The sequence below is a fragment of the Anomaloglossus baeobatrachus genome, chromosome 2 (genome assembly GCF_048569485.1).
Source record: "Anomaloglossus baeobatrachus isolate aAnoBae1 chromosome 2, aAnoBae1.hap1, whole genome shotgun sequence".
NCBI lineage: Eukaryota > Metazoa > Chordata > Amphibia > Anura > Aromobatidae > Anomaloglossus > Anomaloglossus baeobatrachus.
The window spans coordinates 656,447,156-656,453,155 of NC_134354.1; the positions used below are offsets into that span (position 1 = coordinate 656,447,156).

At 42.0% G+C, this 6,000-nt stretch overlaps 1 protein-coding gene across 2 annotated transcripts in view; it reads right to left on the minus strand.

The window, feature by feature from the left end:
* Positions 1-5,305, minus strand: part of MYO1A (myosin IA) — a 128,849-nt gene extending 123,544 nt beyond the window's left edge. For both annotated transcript variants that reach the window (XM_075337052.1, XM_075337051.1), the window contains exon 1: positions 5,137-5,305. The gene's annotated coding sequence lies outside the window, so the exon portion shown is untranslated. The remainder of the gene's footprint in view (positions 1-5,136) is intronic.
* Positions 5,306-6,000: the final 695 nt, after the last annotated feature.

Consider the following 6,000-nt stretch of genomic DNA (forward strand, 5'->3'; position numbering starts at 1 on the left):
CTGTTAGGATAGTCCGGTGATGCGATGTGAGACTCATACGCTCGTGTGAGCGCACTGGAAAGCTGGCGATATACCGTATATGGGCTCGGTTCCACTTGCATTTTGCATGGAAAAGTGCAATCCGATAAAACATCGGATTTCTCTCACTCTAGTGCAAAACTATGGGGGCAGTGTCCATCTGCGATTGATTTCTCATGCCATGTCAGCATGAGAAATGACTCGCAGCATGCTGTGTTTGGCAGCGGGTCTCGGCTCACACCCCCCATACAAGTCTATGGGTGCGAGTGAAACATCGCACTGCACTTGTATGTTATCCGACTGCAGTGCGATATACGTAGAGACAGACAGCGGAGGAGATGGAGAAAGTGCTTCCTATCTCTTCTCCACAGCCGTGACACGATCGCAAGATCTCATCACAGTCGCATGACCCTCGGCTGACGCTCGCAGCAGAGGGTCATTATCATATCACATCCGAAGCTTTCACATTGGAAGCTATATGCAAGTGGTACTGAAGCCTATGAGATAGCGGTCAGTTTGGTTGACAGCCATCTCTCTCTCCTCCCTCATAAATGAGTGATCCACTTGGCTGAGTATTCATCTGTTTTCACTGGAGAAGTGGAGATAACTCCTGTCAGACATATCTGTGAGCCGCTTATCTTACCTGAAAAACAAAGAGGTTCACACTTTTATATTCCAGCATCTGGAACCTTCTTTTCCCAAAATCATCTGTAGGGGGAGGAGTCAGGATGCCCTTTACCCATCAGATTGTCAGCCAACCCTAATTGATGGGTTCAGACGACTTTCTTCTAATGTGTATAGGGGTCTTAAAGGGGTATTCCCATCTCCAAGATCTTATCCCACTCTGTAGTAGATGGAATAATTAGAATATGAGCAAATACCTCCAATTAGAAATGTAGTATTGTTCTCCTGATTAGGTATGTTACTCACCTCATGTGCAGGGCATTGCAGTTTAGGTATCCAAGGTTACAGCCACTCATATAGGGGACAGTTAGTTCCTAGTAGTTGTAACCATGGATACCTAAGCCACTGCCATCCCTGCACATGAGGTAAGTGACATAGCTATATCAGGAAACTATACTACATTTCTAATTGGGGGTATTTGCTAATATTATTATTATTACTACACTTACTACATTTTGGGATAGGATCTTAGAGATGGGAATACCCCTTTAAGACACCAACAATAGAGAATCCGTCCCGAATACTGATTTATCTGACTTATTCTATGACTGTAGCACAAATTCACAGTATTAAAATGACCAGGATAGTTATTAGATAATCCTTGTGAAGTGCTATGGGATTAGACTCTACAGAAGTGGACTGCTCTGCACACTATGTCTTCTTTACACTTTATATCCACCTTTGACTCCCAAACCAGAGCAATAAATCTAATCTTATCTTTCCCCTCAAATAAAAGTCCAAATAATCTGCCATTTCGGTGCCATAAATACATAAAAGTACATAAGTGAGCAAAGATCAGGCCAGTGACAGGAACACTACACATTATCGTGGATTGTGAGAATTTGTTAGCAGTTTTGCTGCAGTATCATCTAGGACATTGATAGATCAATGGGAAAAGTCCAGCACCCCCGGCCACACCATGGAGTAGTGATACCGGCTGAGCTGACGCATCATCTCTGCACCTCACCGCACCCGCCTACCTCAAAGAAGGTCACATTAGTCATGTGGCCCCTTACCCCATTATATTACCTCTCTCCTGTGCAGCATCACACACCTGGATGACTGTTATTAGGAATTCTAATCAATAACCAATACTACAGATACTACTATATTTAGCAGGATGATGGGGCAGACTGCAGGGAATAACACAAAACTACTCGGAGAGAAAAGATTTAAAGGAAAATTGTCACCAGGTTTTTTCCACCAAATCTGAGAGCAGCATAATGTAGGGGCGGATATCCTGATTCCAGTGATGTGTCACTTACTGGGCTACTTAGTGTAGTTTTGATAAAATCATTTATTAATCAGCAGTAGATTATCATTAGAGGACTACTTGGCGTTATGCAGGTAGTCCAGAATATTGATGAGCTCTGTATAACTGCTAGATCTGCAGCAGAGAAAACATTGATTTTATCAAAATGACAGCAAACAGCTCAGTAAGTGACATCACTGGAATCAGGGTCTTGTCTCTACATTATGCTGCTCTCAGATGGTAGAGCAAAAACCCCTGGTGACAGATGAAGTATCATTAGAATAAGTCATCAATATCAGATCAGTGGATGTCTGAAATTCGGCACCCGCACCAATCAGCCTCCAGCAGCTCTGTTGGTGGTGGACAATCATTGAATAAGGCTGTACTGGCACGTCAGCTGATATTCCAGAGAACAGGAACCGCTCTGCCGCACCCGCCAGCAGCAGCTACAAATTGGAATGGGCTATCCCGTTCAGCTCTGCTCATATCTAGCCACTGACAGAGATAATAACAACAGATTGGGGGAAACCTGGTGATAGACCCCCCCATCAGTTTGATATCAATGATCTATCCAAATCATATAGCATTAATATCATATGCCTGGACAACCCCTTTAATGAAGAGCTGTCATGTCAAGGCCACTAATATGTCAAAGGCGCGTATATAAACAGCTAGATTGCGTGGAAAGATGACAGGACCTGGTCAGGATTCCATCACCAGATGATAGTAATGTCAAGGAAACCTCGCTGACCCACAGCAACAACCTCATGTGCTACAAACCAATTCACCCATATGCTGGGCATGCTGGTATCATTATGTTTTATGGTGTGTAATTAGGCAGTCATGGGCAGGTTGGCCATCACGATACTCGGTTATCAGACTTCACACTTTTATGACATCTGGCATAGCAGCATGCCTCCATAGACAAATAGCCAACGACGGTAGGACTTTCACATAATTAGGGCTTCATTCTTATCTGTATTGGGGCCACATTCCCACCCTGATAGTGGGTCTTGAGACCCAAAATACCAGCATGATTGGACTATATGAGACGGTTATGGCCACAAGACCTGAAATTTGGCACAAACTTGTAGCTTTTGCATCTGCCCACGATTCCATCATTGACCGACAGAAAGGGGTTAACCATGTGCAATACAGTCAGTCAGCACATTGCCAAGGGATTCACACCATCAATTCTCGGATCATCCGGACAATTACTTATTTTTGACAGAGGAGTTATCATAAAGCATATAGTGTATATCTCAATACGTAGACGATCAAACAGGAGATGGTTTATGGTGGGAAGCGGAGTGGTGTATTACAGCCATTCCCCGAGGGTGGTCACATAGACACAGTGGAAGTAGGCAGGTTAATGCAATAGTAGAGTTAGGGCTCGTTCACATTGCAGGACTACTGTAGCATTAAATACATGTCTGTGCACAGAACGATCTGCAGTAATTTGGTCTGCGCATGCACACTGTTTGTCTTCTCTGCAGTTCATGTCCTGTTTACACAGAACAACGTGCTGTTGAGAATGACGACTTTTCTTTAAGCATGCCAAAAGATCATTTCACCCGACGAACAAGCATTTTACTTATCCATTGGGTGATCAAGCAGTTTGTTTACACTGCACAATTTTTAAAAAATGAGTGTTTCTTAGGCAGCCTTATTTCCAAAAATCATGCACCATCATGCACTTATTATGCCAATATGTGTATTTGGCTTTGACAAACTTTATAGATACAGTCATGTGCGGATTCCATGCAATTTCAGTGCATTTTTGCAGTATCTATTCTATGGAAAAAACCCAGACATAAAACTCAGCATACCCACAGGGGAAATTGTCAAGGTGTGGATTTCAAGCACTCACTGTAGGTCAGTTTATAAAGACGCATGGGGATATGAGATTTCTATAAAGTCCATTCACATTGCTGAAACTGTAAGACTCATTGTGGGAACCAGACCTTAAAGGGAATTTGTCACCAGATTTTTGCCACCGAATCTGAGAGCAGCATAACGTAGAGACAGAGACCCTGATTCCAGCGATGTGCCACTTAGTGTAGTGCTTAGTGTAGTTTGATAGAATTACTGATTAATCAGCAGTAGATTATCATTAGAGGACTGCTTGGCGTGCTGCCAAGTAGTCCAGTATATTCATGAGCTCTCTATAACTGCTAGATCTGCAGCAGAGAAAACATTGATGTTTATCAAAATTACAGCAAACAGCTCACTAAGTGACACATCACTGGAATCAGGATCTCTTTCTCTACGTTTTGCTGCTCTCAGATGAGGGAGCAAAACCCCGGTGAAAGATTCCCTTTAAGGGGACCCATTTACTGATCTTACCTGGGGACACTGCTTTATTTGTGAACTCCTATACAGATAATCTTGCAATATTTTAATACAATAAGAGAACAGTCATTAACATGAAATCTCAGGTGTGAAGAGGCCTCTAACCCATTAAACACAATCTATAATATTGGGGAATTTAAGATGTAGCAGAGCTCAATATGTCAGTTTACTCTTTTATACACGGCACTGTAATACCTTAGTCCCAATGGCCTGATAAGTGACAAACTCGGGTGGTCAGGGCTCGCTCTGAAGATACTGCTTTTTCAGGGGGGGATTTTTTTTTTTTTTTATAACCACAGCTGTGGTGTCCTATACAATATAACCTTACAGAAATTAGTGATGGTAAATAGCCGTCAGCATGAATTACAAGGGATGACCTCTTTGGGACGGTTATTCACGTCTTTAATATTGGGATCATTTAGGGATTTCATTTCTCTAATAAGTTAGAAGACATAATTGGGTGGATATTAAAGGGTTTTCATTCTGATTTGCTAAACTGTATGTAGTGATAGAAGTAACACGACTTTGATGAATATCCACTTTAATGTATATTCAATAGTTATCGCATTGCTGCCTGATTGAGGACTTCATCTGCAGCTTTACTTTAAATCTAAGGCTGTAGCCCTTTAACAAATAAACTGGATTTATCACCTATTAAAAAAAAAATCTTTAGTAAAGTATTAAAGTCCATATCGTGCAATAAAAGACATCCTGATTCTCCGCAGCGACCAGAAAGAGGAAGTACCTGACTTTCCTACTTGCACTATGGACCCTTTTGACTTAGTTTCTATTATTTAGCAGCTGCAGAATTCTAGCAAATGTGCACTCACCTTCCAGAGAAATGAGTATTCACAGCCAGTGCTGGCGGTGGGATGGCTGCAGCCCCTAATTATGAAGAACACTCCAGGAGCCTTGAAGACCAGGTTATTGGAGCAGGATCCTTTAGTGTGTGCTCACTGGGAGCTGTCCATGGTGTCTGGCAGCTGTGCAGAGACTGGCAGCACTTACAGCTGAGCACAGCCCTTACTCACCACACCTATTTCCTTAAGTATCTGACCCTGTATCACCCCCTACCTGAGAGAGACCCACACTGCATCCAGAAGAAGAACACAAATCTGCGGAATGGCTCTAACTATAGACTCCAGCTTTTATTAAAACTGATTTTACAGTCTTAATATTCTACATTTTCATAGCTGAACAATATGTGCGGGTATAAAGGAAAAGAGCTCTGCACTGGGATAGATAAATACAGGGGCATACATAGAAATCATGGGGCCCCATAGCAGAAGTTCTCATTTAAATTAATATTTGCCTGATAATTATGCAAATTGGGATTCTGATCTGGCTTATATATCCTGAGTCATATTGCAAAGGATTGTTAAAAATCCACTTGTGACTTTTAGGATTGCTACTTCCAATAGGTGGCGCTGTGCTAGAGTTTGTCTCCTTTACTGGAGAGACAATTTGAATATTTGCCTGAGTCACATAAGAACATATCTTACAACTTTATAGCACTTAGTAATTTACCTCCTATTGAAGCCCCTCACAGTATACACAGGGGTCATAGTCTACAAGAATGCACCCCATAGCCGTCCATATAGTATAATGCACCCCATATTCCTCCATATAGTATAATGCACCCCATAGTCCTGCATATAATATAATGCACCCCATAGTACTCCATATAGTATAAT